Source organism: Pleurodeles waltl, chromosome 1_2, assembly GCF_031143425.1.
Source record: "Pleurodeles waltl isolate 20211129_DDA chromosome 1_2, aPleWal1.hap1.20221129, whole genome shotgun sequence".
Taxonomy (NCBI): Eukaryota; Metazoa; Chordata; class Amphibia; order Caudata; family Salamandridae; genus Pleurodeles; species Pleurodeles waltl.
Genome location: NC_090437.1, coordinates 409,399,248 through 409,412,565, shown reverse-complemented (window position 1 = coordinate 409,412,565; position 13,318 = coordinate 409,399,248).

The following is a 13,318-nucleotide window of genomic DNA, read 5'->3' as shown; positions in this document are numbered from 1 at the left end:
TAGATCGGGTGGCGGGCTACCGCGGGGGTGCTGGCCCGTACCTGGTCTGGGGGCTGGTGCCTCCTGTCGCCCTTTTCCCGTGTTTTAGTGGCCTTGGGGGGGCTGCTGGCGTCCTGTGACTGTGAGGGCGACCCCTGTGGCATCTGGGGTGTGGATTGAGGAGGCCTGCCGGCGATCCTGGATCTGGCCTCTCTGGATCAGTTGGAGCCCCACTATTGGCGACCAGTGGGGCCTGTTCGGCGATGGGACTCGAGCCGCGTGGCCCCGTGGATGGGAGTGCTGCTGCTGTGGGCTGATGTAATTGGCTTCTGTGATTGCGGCCAGCTGTGCGTTGATGGATGCAGGCCTGGCTCTGGTGACTGGCACCTCCACCTCCTCCCTCCTGCTTTGCTGTGATATGAGCGACAAGCGGGAGTGAATGCCCACGTGGAGCTTCTGGCTTTTGATGACTTCTACTGGTGTGGTGCGGTGGCGCCCCATTGGACGCCAGCCTGGTTGGCTGCGTAGAGGATGGGGAAAGCGGACTAGAAGCAGCCTAAGCTCACTTTTGATGGTGGGAAAAAGAAAAGCGGCTCGGCTGGACGGTCGGAGGATGACCTGCCGCTTGAGGAGGAGACTTCTGCCTCCTTCATGAAGGCTGTGTTCCTAGACCTCAAGCATAGCCTGGCTAGCATTGACGCCAAGCTTGACCATTTAACTGAGCAAATGGATCGTCTAAAGGAACGGGTAGATGGTCATGACGCCCACTTTGAGAAGCAGGAATCACGCATCTCGATTTGGAGGATGGTCGCCGCGGAGACGGAGAACAGTTGCTGCGCATGGAGCGAGTGCTGGAGGTGATCCGGAATAAAAACGAGGACCTTGAGGCCCAGTAACGCCATATTAACATCCGTATTTTGGGCCTCCCAGAGTCGACAGCCATGGGGCGCAAGGAGAACTATGTCGAAACCATGCTTTCAGTGCTATTCCCCGGCGAGCTCTCCCGGATGTTGGTGGTGGAGAGGGCCCACAGATCCTTGGGGCGGCGACCTCTGCCTGCAGCTCCGGCGCATCCTATTATTGTACGCTTACTGAATTACAGAGATAGGGACACTATACTTAGACTGGCCAGAGAGGGTAGATATGTGATTTATAGCAACACTGAACTGAGTATCTTGCCCGACTACACTCTTGGGGTGCAGGCGGCCCAAAAGGCTTTCTTGCCAGTCAAATGCACTCTGAGCCAGACCGATGCTAAATACTCCCTCATTAACCCAGCTAAACTGCGAGTGTAACATAAGGGCAAGCTGCACTTCTTTACTGACCCAAAAGTGGCTGCTCAGTACGCTAATCTGCCCCTAAAAAGGAACCGTCGAGAGGGAGATGCGCTAAGTGACAATGACTAAATTAATTCTACTGTTTGGGGCCCCTGTGACCTTGCCCAGTGCCGCGCGGCCTGCAAATTTGTTGTTGATTTCAATGTTAGTGCGGGCTGTTCTGCTATATACCCTGCATTGAGAGTCCCCATACACTTCCATCCCATTGGGGATGGTTTTCGGATGGCCTCGCTGATGCCCCATTGGATGAGTCCATTCAAAATGTTTACTACTATGTTGTGGGATATGTATTTGGGGATGGGACGGATTGTAGTACTGACCCATTTGGGGGGGTCAGCATGGGTAGGGTTGGTAATGTTCTGTACTTGGTTTACTCTCCCTGTCTTTTTTTTCCCACTCCTGCTCCTTTCCCTGCATGCCGCCGATGCCTCCATTCTGATGGTATGGGGAGATGTATGTTTAGATAGTTTGCTGGGATGGCGCAAAAAAGAGTGACGGCTGTGGGCTGCCTCACTTGGAATATTCATGGGCTGAATGATGGGCATAAGATGCGATTGATATCTGCCTATATGCAGCGACATACGGTTGACATTTGTATGCTGCAGGAGACTCATCTGGTGGAAGCCACAAAACACCAGATAAATGCTAGTTGGATTGATGAGTGTCATGCTGTGATGTATTCGCGATATGCAATGAGGCGTAACGATTTTGATTCGGAAGGGGCTACAGTGGCACACCGAAAAGGTACTTGTGGATCCAAACAGTCGCTATGTTATGCTGCGAGGCACACTGCTGTATAGACCATGCAGATTGGTGTCAATTTATGGCCCAAATGCTGATGACCCTGAATTTTTGGGGGAAGTGTGGCGGCTGATTGGCTCACTGGGCCCCGGGTCCCTGCTGTGGGGGGGCGACTTCAACTTGGTGCTGAAATTCGTGGCAGATCGTAAAAGCCAGGCTAGACCACAGCATGTAGAAGCGGCCAGGGCCCTGTCTCTCGTGAAGGCTGAGGGTGCTTTGGTGGACCTATGGAGGGCAAAGCATGGAACTGACAGGGAAGGTACCTGCGTCAATTATGTGCATGGTTGTTGGTCCTGTATAGATAGAGGGCTCGGCACCAGGAAAGTTGAGCTCTGGACGCAGTCAATTGAGCATAAGGCCCGTAGCTTGTTGGATTATTCGCTGGTCATGTTAGAGTTGGTTGTTCCTGGAGGCCCCAGTCGTGCCTTTATGTGTAGGCTTCCTCATGGTGCGCTTAGGGATCAGGTATTTAGGGACGAGATCCGTGACGCCATTGTCCAATACTTTGCTGAGAATCAGGGGTCTGTGACCTCTGCTGGCACTGTGTAGGAGGCTTTCAAGGCAGTAATCCACGGGATCAGCCTCTCTAAACAGCACGGACTGCTGAAGGTGTAAAGGCGGGATTTGGTGGATCTGGAGGCCCAGCTTGCCGATCTTGAAAAGCGCTTGGCCTCTGACTGGTTGGAGGACCTTCTGGCTGCCCTGAGAGGAAAGATGACACAGTACGAGGAGGCTGCCCTTCACGAAGTTTGCTTTCTAGGGAAGAATGCTTCGGAGAGGTGATATGGCGAGGGTGATAGGGCCGGCTGAACACTGGCAACAATGCTCTGTAAGCCGTGGGCAAGTAATTATATTGTCGAGCTGACTGATTCGACTGGTGAGCGGCATGCCGGCACTGAGGAGATTAAGCGTGTCCTCATAGACTTCTATTCAGGCCTGTATGCTGAACCCTTGGGGCTGAACTCAGCGGCCGCCACTGATTACTTTGCAGATCTTAGCCTGTTGTGGTTTGAGAATTCGCATAGACCATATCTAGATGCTCCCTTTTCAGTGGATGATGTGATCCAGGCTATACGCAGTTTACCGGTTGATAAGGTGCCTGGGCTGGATGGGCTGACGCCATCCTTCTGTAAGGAATATGCAGATATTTTAGCACTGCACCTCTTGGAGGTGTATGAGGAGGCTCTCGACACCGGTGTTCTACCTGCCTCGTTGCGGGAGGCTCTTATTGTGACATATTTTAAAGCCCGGGAAAGACCTGTGCTGTTGTGATTCATATCGGCCCCTTTCATTAATCAATATATACAATATGATCTGGGCGAAGCTCATTGCGGCCTGATTGCAGCCTCTGCTCCCTTCCCTGATGCTGCCGGACCAGTCCGGCTTTGTGCCGGAACGTTCCACCTTATATAATCTCCTCACCTATTTTGCGATATCTAGCATGATTGATCCTGATGACCGTGCAGAGGCGGTGTTCCTTGATGCTACTAAGGCCTTTGACTGTCTGGCGTGGCCATATATGTTTGCTTTGCTAGCTGGGGTGGGATTGAGTTCTAGGTTTAATCAGCTGATCCGCCTGCTGTACTCGCAGCCGGCCGCCCGGCTGAGAGTCAATGGGACTATTTCTGACCCCTTTCAGATTGCCAGGGGCACTCGCCAAGGATGCTCACTCTCTCCGCTGCTTTTTGGAATCGCAATGGAACCGCTTGCGGCTCGTCTGAGACAGCACCACAATCACAGGGGCATGGCATTTCGACAGCGTCCAATATTAATCTCCATGTATGCAGAAGATGTCTCCCTATATGTTCGCGATCCGCAGCTGCAACTTGACACTCTGTTAGATGAGATCGTTTGCTTTGGGCAGATTTCTGGGATCACAATCAACTGGTGCAACTCAGTGGTGTTGCCTCTATCTGAGGCTACGGTGCAGTTTCCCTCTAGATACTCCCTCGGCTGGGCTGCCGGACCGGTGCGGTACATAGGTATCTGGCTGAGTAGGGGCGTTAATACTCTTTGGTCAGCAAATTACGGCAAAGCTATTAAGTGGTTGGAAGATAAGGTGGAGATGTGGCGTTCATTGCCGCACACGCTGACACGTCGCATAGTGATAGCGAAGATGGTTATTCTGCCCAAATTTCTGTATTTATTTATCAATCTACCTCTTGTCCTTACAATGAGTTTTCTGAAGCGGCTTAAGTCTGCACTTGTGGCTCTGACCTGGGCTGGTCGGCAGCCCAGAATCTCATGGGAAAAACTGACACTTCTGTTTGAATTGTGAGGTTTGGCGGCCCCTGATCTAGCACTCTATTATCAATGTGTGCAGACACATTTAGTGCATTTTTGGCTACACCCTATCCGATACCTGCCACATTTGGCACCTGAAAGTGACACTGTGTGGCCTGATAGACTAAAGCGGGTGCTGGTTCGCCCGATCAGACCCAGACCGCGAGGGGTCGATACTGTGGCCTGTACGGCAAGTGCCTGGACTGCACACTGTACACTAAACAAAGAATGGCACAAACATGTCATGTCAATGGCATACACCATGCCCATGTCATGTAAGTTCCATATAGGCACAGATCCCTCAAGTCATGCCATGCAAATCACTGCCAGAACAAATATCAAATACCAGACAACGTGTGCCTCTACCAACTACATCTCATCAACACATACCTGACTTACCTGTAGTGTGGAGAGACATCTGCCTGACGTATTGGCTCACACACATAGGAATACAAGATCAATGCCCATCAAATACCATGTGCCAGATGTGTGATAAGTGGTACCACACCTACTGTAGTGCCACCTCACATGCAATACTCACACCATCATGTCTGTACCAGATACAATAAATTGCCCAACATGAGGCAGAGTCACTGTCAGACAGTGCAGATCATGGATGTCATAGTGGGACCCAGTAGGAGAAACAGGAAATCAGTGACCTTACATGCATTGTGCCACGAGATACATTTGCTAAGTAGCTGAGCTCCATCCCGTAGCCTGCACTGTGCATGTGTCGACATGCTCATTAATGTTTTGGAAGATAGGAGAGACACTGGTAGTTATGTTGATCATCCTGTGACAATGGGATACACACCCTTGGACACCTCATGGCTGCCACAAACATTAGCTGCCACTCTTGATCTCCAAGGAACCTATGTAATAGCCCACAGTACCATTGTCATGGCCTGCACTGTATGTACAACTTGGCAGATGACCATTTCATAATGACTTGAAGCCACATTGTAAATCCGCCACCCTTGCATGCTGTTTGTAGTGTGGAATGGGTCTGCAAAGTGTGTTGCTGCAGGTCTGTCACCACAAGATACATAGCAAGATGATGCTGACTCACATGTTGCTGTCACCTAAAACCTGAGGAAGTGCCAGCAACAAACACCACTCCAGGAAGGATGTATGCAGGTTGCAACAAGGAAGTAGACTGTGCTTTGAACTCAGATGATTGTGCCAACAATGCATGCTGCATACTGCTGCACACACAGAAAGAGCCAATTGGCCATCAAAACAGCATATGTATAGGGTGGAGTACGTTCCTGCACAGATGCATCCACCTCCACAAGGCAGCTAGCCAAGTACCCTGGTGCAAGGTAGGTAGTGTCGGTGCACGGCTGCATATGAGCAACTGGCGCAGGGGACAACAAAGGGTTGCTAAGTAACATGTCACACATGGGGCATTCTTGCATAGTCGAAATGTTGTACCAATTTTGGAGATGTGTTGTACATTCTCACTTACCAATTTCAAAGGCCCTAAGGCCCTGAGTTATACTTTTTGGTGCAAAACTGCACTAACACAGTTTTGCACCAAAAACCTTAGCACCAGCTTGCACCATTTCGTGCACCAGCCGGGCACCATATTTATGGAATGGTGCAAGCCGGTGCAAAGGGTAGGCTAGTGTAAAAAAAAAAATGACGATTGTCGGGTGGGGCTGGCAGTATGGAAGAAGGGGGTTTTGCACCAAAAAATGATGCTAGGCAGGTTAGAGTAAAGAAAAATGACTCTAACCTGCCTAGAGTCATTTTCTGATGCAAAACCATCCATACCACATGACTCCTGTCTTAGAAAAGACAGGAGTCATGCCCACCACCCCAATGGCCAGCACAGGGGACCATGGTCCCCTGAGTATGGCTATTGCACCCTGTGCCATGTATGGGGGCCCATTTCAGGACACTTTAAAAAATAAAATAAAATACTGACCTGTATTTACCTGTACTTACCTGGGATGGGGTCCCCCATCCTCCATTGTCCCTCTGGTGTGGGTTGGGGTGTCCCTGGGGTCTGGGGAGGACACCTGTAGGCTTATTCCATGATGTTCCACCATGGAAATAGGTCCACAGGTCCCCTAACACCTGCCCTGACCCAGGCATTAAAACATGGGGCAAAGCAAGTTTGCACCATTTTTGACCCCTCCTCCATCCCGTGCACCATTTTTGCACGGGAGTATAAATATGGCGTTAAGGCCATAGAGTCATTTTATGCACGGGAATGCCTACCTTGCATCTTCATTAAGGCAAGGTAGGTTTCCATGTCCAAAAAATGACTTTAACTCCATACATTAGGCGCTAGACGGGTCTAGCGCCAAAGTATAAATATGGAGTTAGTTTTGCACCTAATTAGAGTAAAAAAAAAAAATTACGCTAATTCGGTGCAAACAGAGTATGAATATGCCCCTAAGTGTCACACATCATCTGCAATGACACATGTCAAAATAGATGGGATGTCCAGGCTCTGTAGTGCTACCATGTTGCCACCACATGTGACCCCATTGTGTTGTGAGGATGCGTCATGTCCCCTCTAGTGATAGCACACTGAGACACCAGTGCACTTCACAACGCATGGTACATACATTATGACCATCAGTTTGGAATCCAAATCATGTGTCCCAGGTCCTTGAGCCAAACGCAAGATTGTCATGTCAAACAACCTAGTGCTGAGAAGACATTACACAAGGATAGGAACTCACACCATATCACAAATACGTATTAGTCACAACCAGCTCAAAATATCAACTGCCATGCAACATGACATACCTGTTTCAAGCCCTAACAATAACTTACTCCTTTAATCTTCTGCAGCGGATCAGGGTTACGGCATACAACCATGGATAATGACCCCATTTCCCAACCCAAGCACAGCAGCAGAGCGTGCATATAAGGAGGGACATGGAAGGACATGGATTATATTGGAGAGGACATTTGTCATCCTGAAGTCCAGATTCAGGTCCCTGGACATCACAGGATGCAGCCTCCTACATGCCCCACACATCATCTGCAAGATAATTATGAAATGTGCCATCCTGCACAACATATGTGTGCGGATGAACGCCCCCTTATATGAGCAGGTTGATGACCTGCCTGAGGAAGAGTAGGAGGATGATGGAGAAGAAAATGAGGGGGAACAGCACAACACAGCTGTTGGGATACGCCGCAGATTGCACATCATAACTTATTCACTTAATAATCATGTAACTCACCTTGTACATTTTGTCAATAAACACCTCACTTATTCACAAAATCCAGCTTTGGTCTCTTCAATCTATACAACATAGACCACAGGATTGTGAGTCTAACTGGAGGGAGCATGTCACAAACACTAATCTGATGAGTACAGTAGCAATATCACATGTGATGTGTAAGATTGAACTGCTACCATCACACATATCACAAATAGCCTCATCACTTGAATGTGAAAACTGAAGGACACAATCTATGGACCACAACATATTATTTACATCCATGTTGACAACTTGTACAACAATAACTCATCACAGAAAACTACAACATGATCAAATAGGAGGTACACAAGGGGCCCACACATGAGGCAGTGGATGTCAAATCATAGTGAGACTGTAATGTTTAAACAGACCACTGACACAACTCAGTGTGAGAGTTGCAATGGATGCATGGAGCATGTGTGACAAGGGGGGGACATCATTGGTGACAATGGTCATCATGATTATCCCAGGTATGACAAGCAATGAAAGAAATTGAGCCTGCGCAGTGCATCCATGGAAATCAGTCCTGCCACTGCCATGGGACCCAATCCTGACACAGGGTACACATGACCTTACATTTTGGACGGACACCTCTGTGGAATGCTCATCCGAATGGATGATAACATATGCAGCTAGGGCTGCAGGTGCACCACACAAACTATTTATGCAACACTGCGAAATGTAATGACTTTGATCAGACTATTGTGTTCAAAACATGATATGGGTGGAATGTAGGCAGAGTGTGTCAATCACAGTATGTACCAAATATGTACACATGTCAGACATATGTGTAGTCCACACACAAGTCACCATATACTCAAGATCTACATATGGAGACAGTTGTCGGGTAACATTTGCTAGATATCATTCATCAGCCATCATCAACAATGCCCGAGCTGTGTATGTCATCTGAAATCTCCGAAAAAGTGACTAAGGCCCATATTTATACTTTTTTAGCACCACATCTGCATCATTTTTTGACACAAAAGCGGCACAAACTTTCAAAATACATTATATTTTGCAAGTTTGCGCCGCTTTTGTGTCAAAAAATGATGCAAATGCATCGCTAAAAAAGTATAAATATGGGCCTTAGTCTGAACATAGAAAGTTGACCGGTACCTCCCAGGCAGTGTATCCGAAGAGTATTCCAGGGACGTCCGATCAACATTCAGGTTTGCCAGGTTGAAAGAATTTCATCTCGAAAAAACGACTAAGTCCGAAGGTAAAAATCTCCACCGAGGGCTCCTGCGACGCATATCCGAGGAAGAGTTCCAGGAGGTCGGATTGGACTGGCGACTTGGTCCCGCTGAAGAAAATCTTCAAAAAAACAACTAAGTCCGAAGGTAAACTTTTGACCGAGGCCTTCCGCGGGCTGTAGCCGAGTAGGGCTTCATCGCGGTCGGCCTTAAACTTTGACTTTGCCCCAGTCTATTCGTTTCAAAGCTCTAAAAAACATTAACTCTTTAAAAATTCATATCTCCGGTTCCCCGTATCCGATTTTATTAGTTTGGTTTCATTTTAAAGATACAAATATAATCTATGTTTATAAATTGGTGTTGAATTTGTATTGCGTTTTATGTTTTACTTATTTACTGTTTTGTGATTTTTAAATGCTTTACACAGTTGTCTCCTAAGTTACGCCTTGACGCTCGTTGCCAAGCTACCAAGGGTTGAGCTGGGTTTAATTTATTGAGACCTAACTGGACCTAAGTGGATGTTAGAGGCCTATTGCTAAGTGTAGGTACATACATTCCCATAGCAATAGCCCATTTTCCAACATTTTTGGTGTGCAGTGGTGGGATCCAGGACTTGTGTTTAATATCACACTACACTTTTAGGTGAAATAACTTAAAAATCCTTTAACATTGACCTAGAGCAAAAGTATTTTTGATTTTTCAAATGTGGACTAATTTTTTTATTACTTCATTTTTGATTTTTCTAAATTGTTCTGATCTATTGGTGCCAAAGTTTTTTTTTAAGTGACACAAAACTTAAGGGAGACCATGGAGCTTGATCTGGCTAGCCTACTCACATTTACTTCAGCTGAGCTTAGGGTTTTGTGTAGAAAGAGGGGATTACGTGCTATTAACAACCTTAGGAAGGCTGTGATGGTCAAGTCCCTTGAAGCCTGGGTAGCGCAGAAAGAGACAGAGGAAGCTTCAGAGGTAGGAAGGGAGAGGGAAGATGTCCTCTCCAACCTCCAGTAGGAGGAGGATGATTGCCTCACTGTGATCTCAGCAGCTAGGGCCCCGTCCAGAGCTAGTGGGAGGGGAGGGTCTGTGGTATCAGACCAGGAGGAAGCAGAACTGGACCTCAGGGAAAGGGAACTTGAGGCCCAGGTAGCCCTCATAGCTCTGGAGGTGGAGAAGTTGGCCTTAGAGAAGGAGAAGTGGGCAAGCATTGAACGGAGAGATGGTGGCAGTGACAGAGAAGTTGAGGTGACCATGGGTGGGGTTTTTTGTCCCAACTACCCAAGGGGGTGGTTCTTGCTTATGACGAGAGGGATGACATAGTGGCTGGGGGCCTTTGAGAGGGCCCTCCAGATGAGAAGGGTTAGTCCTCAATACTGGGGTTCATTTCGATGGGAGTTGGTCCCCAACTCTGGGAGGGATAGACTTCTAACCTTAAGCAGGGAGGAGGCAGATTCATATCCTAGTATGAAGAGGTACTTAACCAAGAAGTTTGGTCTGACCCTAGAGCAGAGTAGGATGAAGTTCAGGGACACCCAGAAGGTCAAACCCCAGTCTTTGGATTGACTTTGACACCTCACTTAAGGCACTAGAGGGCTGGATACATGGTAACAAAGTAACAAAGTAACTACTTATGAGGGCTTATACAATTTGATCATGAGAGAGCACATCTTGACCAGTTGTATCCAAGAGAGGTTACGCCAGCATCTAGTGGACTCTAAGCTGACCAATCCCAGAGAGCTGGAGGAGGCAGCTGATGAGTGCTTGAGAACCAGGGTGGTTGTCAAGTCTAGGGGTAAGACTCCAAGAAGAGGGGGGCAGATCCCCAAAAACCTAAGGAGAGAGGCGGTAAGCCCACCACAGAGACTCCCTCTGTATCCCAGAACCCTAAGAAGGAGGGGAATAAATCCCACTCTGACAAGCAGAGACAGGGATACCCAGGGTTGAAAAAGCTCTTGGAAATTAAAGCTTGCTTTGACTGTGCGCAGACAGGTCACTTCAGCGGAGATGCAGCCTGGCCAAAGAAGGTGGTTAGCACTGGGCTGTCCAGTGTAGCCATGGAGGAGGACTCCTCAGATGATAAAGTCCTCATAGCACTGGGCTGGTAGACAGGACCAGATGGTAAACTGGTGATCCCTGAGGGTGGGAGCAGGTACTTTCACCCCATTCAGGTGAATGGGATCCCTACCACTGGCCTGAGAGACACCTGTGCCAGTCACACTATAGTGAGTGACAGGTTGGTGACCCTAGACCTGTATGTCCCAGGAGAGACCAGGAAAGTCAGAATAGCCACAGGAGAGGTCACCTCCAAACCTGTAGCCATAGTCCCCCTAGAGAGGGAGGGTATCCTTAACTGGTTTAGTCTCTGTGGGCTGGGGGGCTTGTGTGAGAAAACAGGGCTGATTGCAGAGGCCCCCTACCTTTTTGCCCCCATTTTATCACTTTTTGCTGGTGTTTTCATGACTCTGATGGTGCCCTGGGGGCTTGCTAACCCGTCCCAGGGCCTGTGCTCTGTATAAAATAAGTATGCAAATTAGGCTAATTATAATTGTCTATGTCAACCTACCTTTAAGTCCCTAGTCTATGGTAGGGCATGTAGGTTTAAGTACCCCAGCCTAGGTAGTGCACCCATAGGTGCACTACTGAGGTGCTCAGTGTCATTTTAAAGGCAGGCCTGCCTTGCCGGCTGCTTTTAAATTAAAGTTATATGCAAATTCGACTTTGGAATTAAAAGTACTTCCAAAGTCTTAAACTACCTTATTTTTACATATAAGTCACCCCTAATGTGTGCCCTATGTGCCCCTTCTGGTTGGGTGCCATGTAACTACAGGCAGGGACCTTATAAAAATAGTTTTATAAGCCCTGGTGAGGTAAAACAACCAAATTTGTTTTCCCCTCATTGTAGTGAATGGTCTCCATAGGCTTGAATGGGGAGACTTTATGTTAATTTATAAAGTCCCTTACATGTCACATACCTCAAGTTTGGTATCAAATGAATTGTTATAATAAATCCCACAACTTACAATTTTTGGATTTAATATAACTCGTTCAGGTAAAGCATTTTAAACTCCACCTAAAAAGTTGCCAACTTCAGCCCTGTAGTGCTCTGCTCTGATTGGCTAGCCTCTGACAGCCTGGCCAGGCTGCCTTGATGAGGTGTAAAGTAGCCTGGGCTGAACCTAAAGGAATGCGCCTCTGGGAAGAGAACTCCCCTCAGCAGATGGAGAAGCGGGAAGGAGGAGGGCTCCCAAACTGGTCTTCAACGGCAGGGAAGCACATTTGGAGGAGCCAAGCACCGCCCTCACATCCTGCAAACCCAGACAATTAGGTGCCCTCTTTATGAGATTAGGAGAGGGGTGTGTTAAAGATTTTTAGCCACACCAGTGAGTAAGCTCAGCCAGATGTAACTTCCAAAAATCAGTTTCAGCCATGATGGATTTTTGAAGAAGGTTGCTCCCTGGGATTGATTTTTGCCACACTTCCCAGGAAGTGGTCATCACAGGGGGAAGGACCCTGCATCTGATTGGAGAACCAGGACCCTCCTTTTTTTCACCCAGGAGCAAGGATAAAACTGGCAGACCTGCACCCACACCTCAGCTTCCTACCAGATCCCTATGAGGAAGAACTACAAGAGAAGAAGGACTGCCCTGCTGGACCCCTGACCTGCACCTGGACACTGCACTCTGGAGGACTGCACCAGCTGCACACTTGGGCTTCACCACAAGAAGGACTTTGCCTGGCTTCAACTGGTTCAAGGGGGGACTCCCTGTTTGTTTTGTGTCAGGTGAAAAATTGCTAACCAGAGTCCCCTGCACCAACTCCTAAAGAAACTGACCAGCTGACCACTGTCCAGTGGCCAAATTGGAGTTTGCACCAGGTGCGTTCTGAGAGTTGTAGTCTGCACCCTCAAGGAGCATCCCAGAGCTTCAGGAACCTTGGGGTGAGCTGTGGACCTAATAATAACCTTAAAAGAACATCTGGGAGAAGATCCAGAAGTTTGGAGGTTTGGAGAACTTTTTGAAAAAAAGGTCCATAAAGAGACCGACCTGCCGCAGCAACTCTAGCCGGCTTGCCTCAACCGCGAACAGCCTGACTTGCAAGTTCGCCCTGGTGAAGAAAATCTCCGAAAAAGTGACTAAGGGGCATATTTATACTCTGTTTGCGCCGGATTTGCGTCGTTTTTTTTTACGCAATTCCGACGCAAAACTAACTCCATATTTATACTTTGGCGTTAGACGCGTCTAGAGCCAAAGTCCATGGAATTTTTTAGCGTGGACACCTACTTTGCGTTAATGAGATGCAAGGTAGGCGTTCCCGTCTAAAAAATTGACTCCGAGGCATGTGCACCGTATTTACACTCCCGGGCAAAATTCACGCCCGGGAGTGGGCGGGTCAAAAAAAATGACGTACGGCCGCTTTTGCGCCGTTTTTTAGCGCCTGGAAAAGGCAGGCGTTAAGGGACCAGTGGGCTCGGAAGGAGCCCAGAGGTGCCCTCCCATGC